Consider the following 16,373-nt stretch of genomic DNA (forward strand, 5'->3'; position numbering starts at 1 on the left):
TTACATTTAGGGTGATTATTGATAGATATGTACTTATTGCCATTGCAGACTTTAGATTCATGGTTACCAAAGGTTTGAGGTTAACTTCCTTACTATCTAAGAGTCTAACTTAACTCACTTAATATGCTATTACAAACACAATCTAAAGGTTATTTTATTTTTCTCCTCCTTTCTTTATATATTAGGTATCATATTCTATACTCTTTGTCTCTCCCTTCATTGACTTTGGGGATAGTTAATTTAATTTTGCATTTGCTTAGTAATTAGCTGTTCTACTTTCTTTACTGTGGTTTTATTACCTCTGGTTACAGCTATTAAACCTTAGGAACACTTCCATCTATAGCAGTCCCTCCAAAATAGACTGCAGAGATGGTTTGTGGGAGGTAAATTCTCTTAGCTTTTGCTTATCTGGAAATTGTTTAATCCCTCCTTCAAATTCAAATAATAATCTTGTCGGATAAAGTAATCTTGGTTCCAGGCCCTTCTGCTTCATGGCATTAGTAACATCATGCCACTCCCTTCTGGCTGGTAAGGTTTCTGCTGAGAAGCCTGATGTTAGCCTGATGGGCTTTCCTTTGTATGTGATCTTATTTCTGTCTCTGGCTGCTTTTAACAGTCTGTCCTTATCCTTGATCTTCCCCATTCTAATTACTATGTGTCTTGGTGTTGTCTTCCTTGGGTCCCTTGTGTTGGGAGATCTGTGGATCTCCATGGCCTGAGAGACTATCTCCTTCCCCAGATTGGGTAAGTTTTCAGCAATCACCTCCTCAAAGACACTTTCTATCCCTTTCTCTCTCTCTTCTTCTTCTGGTATCCCTATAATGTGAATATTGTTCCGCTTGGATTGGTCCCACAGTTCTCTCAATATTCTTTCATTCTTAGAGATCCTTTTTTCTCTCTGTGCCTCAGTTTCTTTGTATTCTTCTTCTCTCGTTTCTATTTCATTTATTGTCTCCTCCACCGTATCTAATCTGCTTTTAATACCCTCCACTGTGCTCTTCAACGATTGGATCTCTGAACAGAAATCATTCCTGAGTTCTTGAATATCTTTCTGTACCTCCATGAGCATGTTAATGATTTTTATTTTGAACTCCCTTTCAGGAAGTGTCATGAGGTCCATGTCATCTTTCTCAGGAGTTGTATTAATTTTACTCTGAACCAGGTTCCTTTGGTGTTTCATATTTGTATATGGCGCCCTCTAGTGTCCAGAAGCTCTACTCTCTGGAGCTGCTCAGCCAGCCCCTGAAGCAATGTCAGGGGTCGCAGGGGAGCGGTATTGGTGCCTGGGGGGAGGAAAGAGCTGTTTCCTGCTTCCCGGCTGCTATGCCTGCCTCCACTGCCTGAACCAGTGGGCCAAGCACACAGGTATAAGCCTCTATGCTTTGCATTTGTAGTTGCTATAGACGGGGCTTCCCTCTGCTGGCCTAAGCCAGGGTAGGGTCTGCTGGTTTCCGAGCCAGGTGGGGCTGGCCGGGAGAAAGGCGCAGTAGGCTGTCTATCACGGAGGGGGTCCTTGGAGCTGTGTAGCCAGCCAGGGAGCTGGAGCACCTGGAAATCGTGAAAGCTCCCAACCTGCTGGGCAGAGTGCACCTGGACAATTCTGTCTACCTGTCCTTTCTCCTGAGCAGTAAGCTCTGTGCAATCCTTGCCCCCTTAGTAGCCCTCTTGCTAAGGGCTTCCTTGTTAGGAAGTCTCTCAGACTGCCTGCCTTTCTTTTGTCCCAGAGCAGCTGGATATAGATCCCCGCTTTCCACAAGCGGCTGGAATCTCAGTCTCTCCAGGAATTCTGCCTGTCTTAGTTTTCCAATCCCCTGATCATGAGAGTATCATGAAAGCACCATGACATGTAGGTTTGTGTTCCCAGAGCAGATCTCTGGAGTTAGGTAGCAGTCCCAGGCCTCCACTCCCTCTCTGCTCCATTTCTCTTCCTCCTGCCAGTGAGCTGGGGTAGGGGAAGGGCTTGGGTCCCTCCAGGCCACAGCTTTGGTATGTTACCCTGTTCTGTGAGGTCTGCTCTTTTCTCCAGGTGTATGCAGTCTGACGCAGTCCTCTTTCCTGTTGCTCTTTCAGGATTAGTTGTGTTATATTTTCGTATTATATGTGGTTTTAGGAGGAAGCCTCTGTCTCACCTCTCATGCCACCATCTTCAATCCCCTCCTCCTCCACTCCTTATTCTTTCATCTGACCTCACACAGCAGGCACCAGTCTTTCATTTACCATAAATGAGTGCTTACTATGGGTCAGACCCCATTTTAGACACTGAGAGGCAATGAGTGAACAAAACAAACCTCTGCCTTGTGGAGATTTTACTCTAGCCAGGTAAAGAGACAAGCATATAAATCCATAATGTAGAATAATGATGATTATTTATATAATTTAATAAATTGCACAGTAATTTATATATAATGTCAGGTAGTGATAAGGGCTCTCTCTCATGCTTATTTTTTTGCTCTTTTCTGTAAACTAGAGGAATCTATATTTTACCAGGAAAACACAGAGCCATCTCATTTTAAAATAAAGGATGGTATGATATTTTGTCTTTTGTTTCCAAAACACTTCTGAACAATGCCTCAGACATTTGTTGGCCTTTCTGGCCATAGTGGTCAAGAGGGAAAAATCTATAAACTCCCAGGTCCCTTCATTAAACCATAATCTTTCCTTTTATAAAGTAATTTAGATTTTTTTGTTGTTTCAGTGAGCTTCCAAATTTACCTTTCAAATTTCATATAATTACTACAGTATTTTGGTTTGTTTCTTTTCAGTTCCTAAATATGGTATCTTGTATTGTTAATATATTTGTGCCTCTTTTCTAATTGTTTATATCGATTAGTAAAATTTTCCTGTACATTTTCCCATGCACTTGGTTCTTCTCAATATGATGAATATAATGTTAAAGCACTGCTAATATTATATGAATCAATGTGGAAAAAAACAATTTATAAAAATAAAAGTTGCATGGCATGCTCTATTTAATGTACTGAAAGAGGGACCTCCCACCAAGAATCCTCTACCTGGTGAGATTATCATTTAAATTTGAAGCAGGGATTAAACAATTCCAGTAGACAAAAGTTGAAGGAATTTGCCACCACTAAGCCAGACTTACACGATATGTTAAAGAGTCTGTTGTAGATGGAAATTTTCCTAAGGCTAAATAACTTTCACCAGTGAAAATAAACACACAGTAAAGGCAGTAGACCAACTAATTACCAAGCAAGTACAAAATTAAAATAAAAGAAGCAAAATCAACTATACACAAATTCAGTCAAGGGATATACAAAAGTGCAGATTACGACATCTAATATGAAAAATGTGGAGGAGGAGGAAGAAGAAGGGGGAAAAAGTGCCTTTAGATTGTGTTGGAAATAGAGTAATCAGCAATTTAAGATAGATTATTATATAGTAAAGAAGTTATCCTTGAACTTTTGGTAACCACAAAACTAAAGTCTACAATAAATTACACACACAAATAAATAAATTTTAAAAAGAGAGAAATCCAATTATAGTACACTAAAGAAAACCATCAATAACAAGACTATAAGAGAGGAAGAAAGGAACAGAGGAGATATAAAAAATAGCCAGAAAACACTATGGAGGTACATTTTTCTGATAATATTCCTTTCTCTTAAAAAAAAAAAAAGCAGTTCCTGTGTGGTGACCTCCAATGAGTTCTACACAAGGGTATAAAGGGCATATCAAAGTGTGGGCAAAGGGTCTCTTTGTGTTTATACAGAGGATCAAAGCCTAATTGGGCTACCCCAAAAATGAACTAAGATACGATATGAAGAAGAACTTCCAACATCTGCACTCTCTGGAAGACTCATGCCAGAAGATGATCAAAAAACCCCAACAAAGATCCACGCACTGCTACAGCTGTAGATGCACTCATCCCACCAGTTCCTGGACTTGCCATGGGAATGATGAAGGAGATATCTAAGCTGGCCTGTGCATACAGTAAAACAACAAACTTGACTGGATCTATACTATTGGAACTCAACCAAGAATTAGGAGAAGTGCAAGTTGTAGCGCTCCAAAATCTTACAACTACAGACTATTTACTGTTAAAAGAACATATGGGATGTGAACAGTTCCCAGGAATGGGTTGTTTTAATTTGTCTGATTTCTCTCAGACTGTTCAAGTACAGTTGGACAATATCCATCATATCATAGATAAATTTTCACAAATGCCTAGGATGCCTAACTTATTTTCTTGGTTTCACTGGAGATGGCTGGTAATTATAGATCTGCTTTGGTTATGTAACTGTATTCCTATTATGTTAATGTGTGTGCGCAATTTAATTAGTAGTTTAAAACCTATACATGCTTAAGTTACTCTACAAGAAGATATGTCAAAGAAATAATCAATCTTCCCATGTTTTCTTCTGCCTGCTACTTCTATAGCTTTTCTTCTTCCTTCCTAATTACAACCCTTAAATAGAATTCGTGCCTCATATCAAATTTACCGAGTATCATAATTCTTCCAAGTGGTAAAGATACCTCAAGACAAATGCTGGGCATAGAAGCCACAGGGCATAAATATGCGAAGAAGTAAAAAGCTAACCTTTTCAAACAATATGGCTTCTCTCTCACTTACCAACTTTACATTTCCCTGTATGGCCCCGGAAGATGACTGGTTAGCCAGAGACGGGTAAGATTCCTCAAGGGAGGGACAACTTAAGACAGGCACAGTCGCAGGGGGGTCATCAGGTGAGAAATTGGGGATCAACAGAGGTGAGGCTTAGAACCTCACCCCCCTGTTTTGAGAGAAATCTTCTGCATCTGTGGATGTTTTACTGCCCTTGTCTAGCTTGGATTAACACATAGTCTACAGGCACACACCTGATCATCTACATTTGCTCTCTTACAACACTAAACTATGTTTTCTACCTTTATCTTGCATCTACCTACCACTTCAGCATTTTATTAAAAATAATAATAATAAAGAGAGAAATGTGGTATCCATATATAAATCAAGTATAAAAATCAAACGAATATTCATATTTGAACTGATTGTTTATAGTTCATAATGCATGATCAAAACCGAAAGTTTCTGTGATGACTGCCCTTGTACTGTTCACCATGTAACTTATTCATTATGTAAGAATTTGTTCTCCATGTAAGAACTTGTTCGTTATGCTTCAGAAGATTGGAGACTGACGAAAATTAGGCTTGGCGTGGATTAATGATTGTGCATTGAGCATTGACTCCCCTATACAGAATTTTATTGTTGTTAACAACCATTTGATCAATAAATATGAGAGATGCCCTCTCAAAAAAAAAAAAAAAAGTACAGACTTCCAATTGTAAAATAAATAAGTAACCGGGATAGCATAAGGAATATAGTCAAAATATTGTAACAACTTTGTATGGTGATAGCTGGTAGCTAGAATTATCATGTATATAAATGTTGAATCACCGTGTTGTACACCTGAAACTAATGTAATACTGTGTGTCAACTACTCTTCAATAAAAAATAATTATCCACAAAACAACAACAACAAAAAAAAAACCAGCATGGCAGAAGGATAAGGACACAAGACCAGTCTACATGCTGCCTACAAGAGACTTGTTTCAGACCCAAAGACATACACAGACTAAAAGTGAAGGGATGGAAAAAGATATTACATGCAAATAATAGTGAAAAAAAAAAAAAAGCAGGAGTAGCAGTACTTTTATCAGATCAAACTGACTTCAAAACAAAGTAACAAGAGACAAAGAAGGGCATTACATAGTGATAAAGGGGTCAGTCCAACAAGAAGATATAACCATTATAAATATGTATGCGACCAACATAGGAGCACCTAAATAGGTAAAACAAATACTAACAGAATTACAGAGGAAACAGATTGCAACACATTTGTTTTAGGAGACTTGAACACACCACTCACATCAACAGATCAGCCAGACAGAAAATAAATAAGGAAATAGAGGCACTGAACAGTACATTATGTCAAATGGATTTAACTGACAGCTACAGAACACTCCATCCAAAAACAGCAGGATACACATTTTTCTCATGTACATGGAACATTCTCCAGAATAGATCACATACTAGGCTACAAGAAGAGTCTCAATAAATTAAAAAAGATTGCATTGTATCAAGCAGCTTCTCAGACCACAATGGTATGAAACTAGAAATAAATTATACAAATAAAAAGACTTATGAATGCATGGAGGCTAAACAACATTCTTCTAAATAATCAATGGATCAATGAAACAAATGAAAACAAATCAAGCAAACAAACAAATGAAAACAGAAACACAATGCAGGACATGGCAGTTCTAACAGGAAAGTATATCCAATACAGGCGTACCTCAAGAAACAAGAACAATCCCAAATAAGCAGTCTAAAATCAGAAAATTAAAGAAACTAGAAAAAGAAGAACAAATGAAACCCAAACTCAGTAGAATGAGGGATGTAATAAAGATCAGAGAAGAAATTAAATGAAATTGAGAAAAAAAAAGGGAAAAAAAATCAATGAAACCAACAGCTGATTCTGAGAAAGTAAACAAAATAGATAAAACCTAGCTAGACTTATCAAGAAAAAAAGAGTGTACACAAATAAACAGAATCAGAAACAAAGAAGGAATAATCACAAAAGATACTGCAGAAATACAAAGATTATTAGAGAATACTATGAAAAATTGTATGCCAATAAGCTGGACAACTTAGAAGAAATGAACAACTTCCTAGAAAAATACAACCTTGCAAGACTGACCCAGGAAGAAACAGAAAATGTGAACAGACTAATTACCAGCAATTAAATCAAACTGGTCATCAAAAACTTCCCCAAAAACAAAACTCCAGGTCCAGATGGCTTCACAGCCAAATTCTACCAAACATTTAAAGAGTTAATTCCCATCCTTCTTAAAGCATTCCAGTAAGTAGAAGAGGACAGAATAATTCCAAAGTCATTCTATAAGGCCAGCATCATTCTAATACCAAAACCAGACAAAGACACTGCCAAAAAAGAAAATTACAGACCAATATCCCTGATGAACATAGAGGCAAAAATCCTCAACAAAATATTAGCAAACCAAATCCAAAAATACATCAAAAAGATCATCCATCATGACCAAGTAGGATTTATTCCAGGGATGCAAGGATGGTACAATATTTGTAAATCCACCAGTATCATACACCAGATTAACAAAATGAGGGATAAAAACCACATGATCATCTCAACAGATGCTGAAAAAGACATTTGACAAGATTCAACATCCTTTCATGATAAAAACTCTCAACAAAATGGGTATAGAGGGTACATATCTCAACATAATAAAGGTCATGTATGACAAACCCACAGCCAACATCATGTCTTGAGATTGAACAAGACAAGGATGCCCACTCTCACCACTTTTATTCAATATAGTACTGGAGGGCCTAACCATGGCAATCAGACAACACAAAGAGATAAAAAGCATCCAAACTGGCAAGGAAGATGTTACACTTTCACTATGTGCAGATGACATAATATTATACATAGAAAACCTTAAAGAATCTACTCCAAAACTACTAGAATAATTGAACTAAGCAAAGTTGCAGGATACAAAATTAATACATAGAAATCTGTTGCATTCCTATATGCTAACAACGAACTAGCAGAAAGAGAAATCAGGAAAACAACACCATTTACAATTGCATCAAAAAGAATAAAATACCTAGGAATAAACTTAACCAAGGAAGTGGAAGACCTATACTCTGAAAACTACAAGACACTCAGAGAAATTAAAGAAGACACACCAAAATATGGAAATCTATCCTGTGCTCATGGATAGAAAGAATTAGTATTGTCAAAATGACCATCCTGCCTAAAGCAACCTACAGATTCAATGCAATCCCTATCAAAATACCAACAGTATTCTTCAGTGAACTAGAATAAATAGTTTTAAAATTCATATGGAACCACAAAAGACCCTGAATAGCCAAAGCAATCCTAAGAAAGAACAAAGCTGGGGGGCTTATGCTCCCTGACTTCAAGCTCTACTACAAAGCTACAGTAATAAAAACAATTTGTTACTGGCACAAGAACAGACCATTAGATCAATGGAACAGAAGAGAGAGCCCAGATATAAACTCATCATCTATAGTCAATTAATATATAATAAAGGAGCCATGAATATAAAATGGAGAAAAGACAGTCTCTTGAACAACTAGTGTTGGCAAAACTGGACAGCTATATGTAAGAGAATGAAACTAGACTATTGTCTAACTCCATACACAAAAGTAAACTCAAAATGGATCAAAGCTGAATGTAAGTCGTGAAGGCACAAAACTCTTAGAAGAAAACATAGGCAAAAAACTCTTGAATATAAGCATGAAGCACAAAACTCTTAGAAGAAAACATAGGCAAAAATCTCTTGAATATAAGCATGAACAATTTTTTTTCCTGGACACATCTCCTCAGGGAAGGGAAACAAAATAAAAAATGAACAAGTGGGATGACATCAAACTAAAAAGGTTCTGTAGAGCAAAGGACACCATCAGAAGAACAAAAAGGCACCTTACAGTATGGAGAATATATTCATAAATGACTCATCTGATAAGGGGTTAACATCCAAAATATATAAAGAACTCATACACCTCAACACCCAAAAAACAAATAACCTGATCAAAAAATGGGCAGAGGACCTGAACAGACACTTCTCCAAAGAAGAAATACAGATGCCTTTGGCAAATGGCACATGAAAAGATGCTCCACATCATTAATCATCAGGGAAATGTGAATTAAAACCACGATGAGGTATCACCTCACACCAGTTGGAATGGCCACTATCCAAAAGACAAGAAACAACAAATGCTGGCAAGGATGTGGAGAATGGGGAACCCTTCTACACTGTTGGTGGGAATGTATATTTGTGCAACTGCTGTGGAAAGCAGTATCGAGGTTCCTCAAAAAACTAAAACCAGAAATACTATTTGACCCAGTAATTCCACTTCTAGGAATTTACCTGAACAAAACAAAATCCCTGATTTGAAAAGATATGTGCACCATTTTTATCATTGCATTGTTTACAATAGTCAAGATATAGAAGCAACCTAAGTGTCCATCAATAGGTGAATGGATAAAGATGTGGTACATATACACAATGGAATATTATTCAGCTATAAAAAGAAAATAAATCCTACTATTTGCAATGACATGGATGGATCTAGAGGATATTATGCTCAGTGAAATAAGCTAGGCGGAGAAAGACAAATACCATATGATTTCACATATTTGTGGAATATAAAAACAAAGCAAAACTGAAGGAACAAAACAGCATTAGACTCATAGACACTGAGAAGCAGTTACCAAGGGGGAGGGGTGTGGGCAGGGGAGGAGAACTGTTGAACCACTGTGATGTACATTTGATAATTAAAAAAAAGTTGTAACAACTTTTAAAGAATACACATGCTTCGTAAAATCAAATGTGCATTCTGCAATGTACATCTATTTAAAAAATGAAATTTAACTCACTTCCAAAGTTTATTATTCTGTCTGCCAGCATTTTCTGCCTATTATTCAATCTCAAAACAAAAATAAACCAACTCAAACACACACACACAAACCACTCATATAACTCCACTAATATATTTTCTCATCATAAAAGTTATAGATACTCATTGTGGAAAATTTACAGTTAAATGAATAAAGATATGAATGTCCAAACATCTGCTGATTATTTCTGGGTTGTGGGATGAGGTGATTACTTTATTACACATACACACACACAAAGAAAAACGTTAACAATCACCCAAGAACACTTCTATCATCACAGAAAGCTCTACTGAATAGCACTTCACTATTTTACTGCCTCCCAGGACTAGGTTCCATGGTGAGCACATTAGGTCTTTATTCATGGGGTTATAATTTCAATGACCAGTCAAAAACAGACATATGAAATGGAAAACAACCCAAGGCTGGTTGTTAAGAGGGCAAACCACAAATATTATAAGAGTTCAAAGAAATGAAGAGATAACTACAGGTTGGTGCAGAAAAGCCTTCATTAAGGAGACATATTTATTTATTGACTTAATAATTCACTGAGGGATACACACACACTCCACACTGGGCACCACAAGGGCCTGTGCTAAATGAGACTGATGAGCAGCACAGCTTAGCCAAGAAAAAGGGCAACAACCAGTCACCAAGTTCCCCTCACTTCTGTGATGAATGAACTGTGTAAGGTTGAGATCTCCAGCCCTTCTGAAGTGGGTGATCTCAGACTTCTAGGCCTCACATGTCCTAGACCCAAAGAGAAGAGGAGAAGATGGCAGTATCAGAGAGTAAGGAAACAAGTGAAAAAGGGACAAAGTGGACAGGATGAGCTAGAACACAAAGTTGACCCAAGGATGATTTTGTGCTGCCAAAATACTCACTCATGCAATATACATTTACTGAGTGCCTACTACGTGCCAGGCACTGTTCTCAGTGATGGGGATACAGCAGTGCTCAAAACAGATAAAAACCCCTTCTTTCTAGGATCTGGCATTCTAGAAGGAAAATAAATTATTTAAAAAATGAACTATATTGTACGCCAGGTGATAAACTGTGCTATACAGTAAAATGCAGCAGGAAAAGGGATACGCCAGGTCAGGAAGTTGCTATTTTAAATTAGGCATTCAGGGAAGGCTCAATGAGAAGGTGAAATCTGAGCAAAGACCTGAAGAAAGTAAGCGAAGCAGAGGTCTGGGGAGGACAGAAGGGCAGCGCATAGGTAGTGAGGCAGGAGGATAGGAGGCCAGGTTGGCAAAGAAGGGAAAGGCACCAACAGTCTCTTTTAGAATGATCTCTAGGTCTTAGAATCTGGAGACATAGATTTCAATCAGAGAATGATTACCTCAAAATTGGAGAGAACTTTAGAGGCAAATTTCATTATTAAACCCCATTACTCCTCCCAGGTGACTGTCTCATCTAGGCTTGAACAATTTTAGTGCATGTATCTGTCTATGTCCATGGACCAAGACAGCCTGTCCATCTGTGGACTGCCCTTAGGCTTTAACTTGAGTAGAAATGTGTTTGCAAGTAATGTCTACTCTATTGTTTTTAGGGACTTCGTACATAATATGCTTAAAAGGTCTGAAGGTAACCTTCAGGTCTTCTTTGAGGTTTCTCTTCTCTTCAGGCTAAAATTACCCACTTATTTTAACTCTTTTCTAAGTGACATGGCCTCATGTCATGTAACAGTATGTTAAGGGAGTGTCAGCTGCAAGCCGCAAAAACTGACTTTGGGTCCCCTAAATAATGTGACACAGGCATGTAATGGAAAGACATGATGTAGGACACAGAGCTGGGGAAAACCTGAAGAATCAGGTCTTAGAGAACAAATATGGAGCAGCTCCTGTGTCTCCATATAAGTAGGAATTAACCCCAGGGCTGTGATGGAGGAGCTGCAATTGTCTGTCAGTGTCATTTAGCCTGAGATTCCAAGTCAAGGAGGACCACAGCTGTTGGACTAATCGGGGTCACTGCCCACCACCTACTTGGTCAGGGATGGGCTGTTTCCTCAAAGCAAAATCTGAGCTACTATTTCCAGAAAATCCTGGACTGGATGTTGGGCAGACAAAAACAACATATGCCTACTAAACTCTCAAAGTGTGGTACCTCGAATTCAACCTAAGAATCCCAGGGTCAGGTAAAGCCAGGGTACTGCCTCCACACTTGCCATATGACCCTAGGCAAGTGAACGAATGTATGCCTCAGTTTCTATCTGTCAGGTGGTGATGGTCACAGTAGCATTTTGTTGTATTTGTGACAACCAAATACGAACATGTATGTGAAATGCTTTATGAACTCAAAGCTAACGTGGTAGCCAGCACTTACTGCCTGCCTTGTCACAGACACTTCACCGAGATTATTTAATCTTCAAAACAACCCTATGAAGCAGCAGGTTAAGAGGACAAGCTCTGGAGTCTGACTACCCAAGTTCAAATCCTGACTCTACCACTTATTTGTGTGACCTTGAGCAAGTTACTTAGCATTTCTGTGACTGTTTTCTCACCTTAAGTGGGTGTAATACTAATAACGTCCAGGGTGGTTGTGTAGATTTAGTTAATATAAGTAAAATTTGTAGAACTGTGCTTAGTAGATAGTACACACTCAATAAATACTATTAATATGAGTGGTGGTAGTAGTAGTAATTATCCTGATTCTACAAAGGAGCTGCATGAAGCACTGGAAAGTTCTATCTCTTATGTTAAGTTTAAAATAGCAAAGCCAAAATTTCAAATGTATTGTAGGTGTTCCTAATTACTATACTCAGCACTGACTTCAAAAGTTAAAAAAAAAGTGGTATTTGGACTTTAACCCTAAAGTCAAGTCATTCAAATTAAGGATATTTACATATGAAACTCAAACACAGGAAGAGGGAAATGATGTGCTGACACATGTCTTTCGAATGTTCGACAGAAGGCTACTCACGCCCTTTTGTTAAGACAAAAAAAATCTTCTCTTGGCCCTAAGTGGTTATCAGGCCCTTCCTGAGGATAAGCCCTCTGATAACCAGGTTGGTGCTTTCAGCCTCATTTCTAATGTTATCCTCATTGATAGCTATTTAATGATTCCAAAAAGTTCACTTCCCGAAACAAGTCACATCATTAGCAGAGAAAAAAGTACACACAAAACCTACACCACAAACACAAAAGCAGGAATGTGTTTATAACTGAAAGAGGCATAATGTTAGAAGTGAAGGCACACTTAGTAGTTACCTGTGCCTACTGAAAAGAGGTGAACATCTCTCTCCTCATTCATGAATTGTGACCATAAAGTAATGATCCTAAATGTGCAAAAAGAAGGGGAGGATGATCATAATGTGTATCATTCAAACAACGGTGTCTTCAAAATCAGTTTATAAGCCACACTGAAAGTAAGCCTCATTTTCTCAGTCATAAGGTACTACTGAGAGTACTGGTACCTACCATGTGCTGAACACAACACCCTATGAGGTATTCACTCAATACATATTTATTGAACACCTACCACTATTCTAGGAGATAGGGGCGAGGTAGTGAAAGAGGCCCTGCTTTTACAGACTTTACCTTGTTGGCAGGTACTCTAAAGCCCACCAGTGTATATTTCAACTGTATCATCTTCATACAGCTTCTCCTAAAAGTCTACACCTAAGCCTGTAGTCCTGACGCCGCTGCCTAGAACAACTTAGGATTTCCCTCCATTGGCAGTCCAGTGTGACTTTCTCAGTGAAGTGTTCCTCCGCCAACTCTTAAGAGTAGAGATTGCTTGGTTGGCAGTTAGCACATTATACTGACATGTACGAAATTATTTTTTCTCCTTCATTAGGCCCTGAAACTTCTTCAGGGAAAGAACCATGCCTCAGCCTCTTTGTAAGTCTAGAAAATGATACATACGGTAGGTATTCAAACGCATGGCTGAGTGGAGTTCATGCGTGCAATTTCAATAGCTGAGGGTGGACTGCAATGACCTAAGGAGTAAATGGAAACGAGAGGCATAGAGTTTACTTTTTAAAAACAAGTCTAGAAAAGAAAAGGAGGGAAAATAGTAGTAGTTTGAATGAGAAATGTGATCACAGGAAAATTTTATATTTTTTTAATACTGAGAATGACTTGAGAATATGGTTGGTAAGGTAGGACAGCACAGTAGAAAGAGCAGGGGTGTCAGAGTCAGACATGAATTTGCACTCTGGCCCTGTCACTTACTATGTCTGTAGGCAAATCATTTAACCTCTGTACTTCAACTCACACATACATAAAGTGAGAATGAAAATACTGATACGTCACTGTGACAATTACAGCACTTGACAAACAGATGATGTTCAATAAATGATATCAATGATTATTACTGTGTGTGGAAGCCTGGACTCCGGTGTTCTAATCCCTCCTGAATAGCTTGTGCTTCAGTCCAGGTTTCCTGTCTCAGTCTATATGCAATGTATGATGGCAAAGGAACAGAATCCTAATTTCTTCTGTGTGTACCATCCTCTGTGCAAATCCACTTCCTTATGAGAGTCTGCATGAGCTCATGAATGGCTGCTGTGGAAAATTACTAATGTCATCAGCTGAGGTACAGAGACAATCTGGAGAATAAGTAGATGAAACTGATGTTAAACCATCAAATGTACAAGATTTGGGGGCTTCCGCCAGAACTCTCACTGAGAACTAAGGAGAGAGAAATTTGAAAACACAAACACATAGAATATTAAGTTTCTAAGCCAACTAGGTGTTCCCAGCATCTACTCCTGGCACAGAAAGATGGCCATATGATAAAAAGCATTCTCTCCCAAGCCCCTTTCTGAGTATTTCATCCTAACATCAGACTCAGTTTTGAGGGGTTCTACTCTAGTTCATCAACTTTTCTGTCAACCAGACAAATTCCTGAATTCACAAAATTAGTATGCTCTTGAATTTGAACAATTTTTGTTCACAGCCCTTTAAGTCAATAATCTGATCATGGGTTTGTTCCCCAGTTACCCATATCAGATCACCAGAAACCCCTCCCAGATCACAAACCTTCATACTTAGAGACAGGAAGAGGCCTAAAGCCCAGGCTAACCTAACAATAAGTGATGAAAAGGCTACAAACACTTCGGATTATCAAAAGACAGGAAAGATCTCGACTTTTATTTACAATCAATTACAAACTACATCACAGAGAACAGGAATAAATATGTAAAACAAAGAGGATATAACTATATTATCTAGAGTTCAGAGAGAGTTGGAAGATAAGGAAAAGAGATGAATAAGAAAAGCAGGAAATAAACCTGTATCTACAAACTTAATCACAAACATAATCACAAAAGCTGCAAGTAAACAAGTCAAATTTGGAAATTCAGTTTTTGTGAATCAGAGTCTGATTGAGAATTTGAACTCACAAAGAAAGAATAAGAAGGGTGCGGAATATTCCAGGACACCTCTAAATATCCCACCAAAAAACAAAGAGCCACAGACCTCACGTGCAGCATAAGACTAGAAAATACGATAGTCATTCCTCACTGAAAATAAACTTTAACCTCCCCCTTCACCAATAAAAAGCATCCTGGATCATTAAACTGAGAAAGTATGAGAATAATTCCCCAAATTTCGATCCTAATCACACTGGGTTATCCGGGCTAATACATGTCTCAGTTTCCCCAATGCTAAAATGCAAACACACAGTGTTTGAGTCTCGGCCTGAATCTGAGCCTGGGTTCTGACAGCAGACCGGAATATTTAACTCCAAGTCACACGTCAAAGCTGAGAGTTTGCTGATCTAACTGTGCCCCAATCATTGTTCTTAAAAAAAAAAAGAGAGAAAAAGGGGTCCCCAGGTCAGGTACTGCTTCTGTAAGACTGTCCCCAGCTGCAGGAGGAGGGTGCGTTTGGGCTCCAGCGCTCAGGTCATTTAAGCTCGGCGCCCGCGGCCCCACCTACCGCGGCCAGGCTGGGCCGCCGCCGGGGTCTCGCCCCCGCGAAGCTGCCCCACGCCGAGAGAACGCAGGGCCACACGGGTCCCCCCCACCCCGTAGGTCCGCCCCGGGACGTGGAAGCCCGCGCCCGGCGCCGCCCGACCAAGGTCCGGCCCGTCAGCCCCCTCGGCCTGTCCCGTCAGTCAGTCCACAGCCGCCCCCGCGCTCCCACAGGGGGGGCATGTGTGCTCGCCGGGCCCCGCAGACACAGTGACTCTCAGCCGACCTCTGGCTCCGCACTCACCTGTCCGCGGGGTCGCCCAGCTGCCCTCCACCACTTCCAGCACCACAGCGCCAACCTTGCTCCGGCTCTCGGCACCGCGTCTTGCCTCCAGTCAGCGATCGGCGGCCCCAGCGCGCATGCGCGTAGGACCGAGCTGAGACGCCACGAGGCATGCTGGGGTCTGTAGTCGTCCGGGTCCTAAGGACGGAAGCGGCGTTGGGGTCGGCGAGCCCCGGAGCCCCTGCGAGCGCTCTTTCGGAGCCAAGCCCCGGTCCTCCGGCGAGTGGAGACAAGGGCAAGGGCAAGGTTTTAAAGCCCATTTTTAGCCTAGCCATGCCCACTAGCCTCCTGCGCGCGCCCGAGAAGTTTAGGGCTCTATAGCCGGACCAGCGGTCAGGTGGGGACTAGAGGCGTCGGGCTCTGGGGAGGGGCGGCCCTTCTCAGTCACTTTCTAAATGAAGTTCGTGTCTTCTTCATGGTGTACAGAACCAGTCCTAGACCAGCTTGATCCACTCTTACACAATTCACAGTCTTGGAAGAAGACACAAATTGGAACAAATTGGTTGAGGTCATGCCCAAGAATTTCACTCCCTGGGCATGTATAATGCAGTGGGTGTAGTGAGAGACCTGGTGCATTCGTCATTCAACGGCGCTAACATTCAGCTCATCCATAAAATGAAAATGTGAACGTAGGGTTGTGGTGAAAGCTAGATGCTGTTTGAGGAAGTGCTAAGCACAGTACAAAGGAACA

The 16,373-nt window shown here is 39.9% G+C and overlaps 1 protein-coding gene across 5 annotated transcripts in view; it reads right to left on the reverse strand.

The window, feature by feature from the left end:
* Nucleotides 1–15,795, reverse strand: part of SGSM3 (small G protein signaling modulator 3) — a 46,888-nt gene extending 31,093 nt beyond the window's left edge. For 2 of the 5 annotated variants that reach the window (XM_036931513.2, XM_036931511.2), the window contains exon 1: nt 15,644–15,795. The gene's annotated coding sequence lies outside the window, so the exon portion shown is untranslated. Of the gene's footprint in view, nt 1–12,688; nt 12,757–15,643 lie in introns of all 5 variants that reach the window. The other 3 variants (XM_036931509.2, XM_036931507.2, XM_036931510.2) reach the window with 3 other exon arrangements.
* Between the last annotated feature and the right edge of the window lie 578 nt (nt 15,796–16,373).

Source organism: Manis pentadactyla, chromosome 10, assembly GCF_030020395.1.
Source record: "Manis pentadactyla isolate mManPen7 chromosome 10, mManPen7.hap1, whole genome shotgun sequence".
In the NCBI taxonomy this organism is placed as follows: Eukaryota; Metazoa; Chordata; class Mammalia; order Pholidota; family Manidae; genus Manis; species Manis pentadactyla.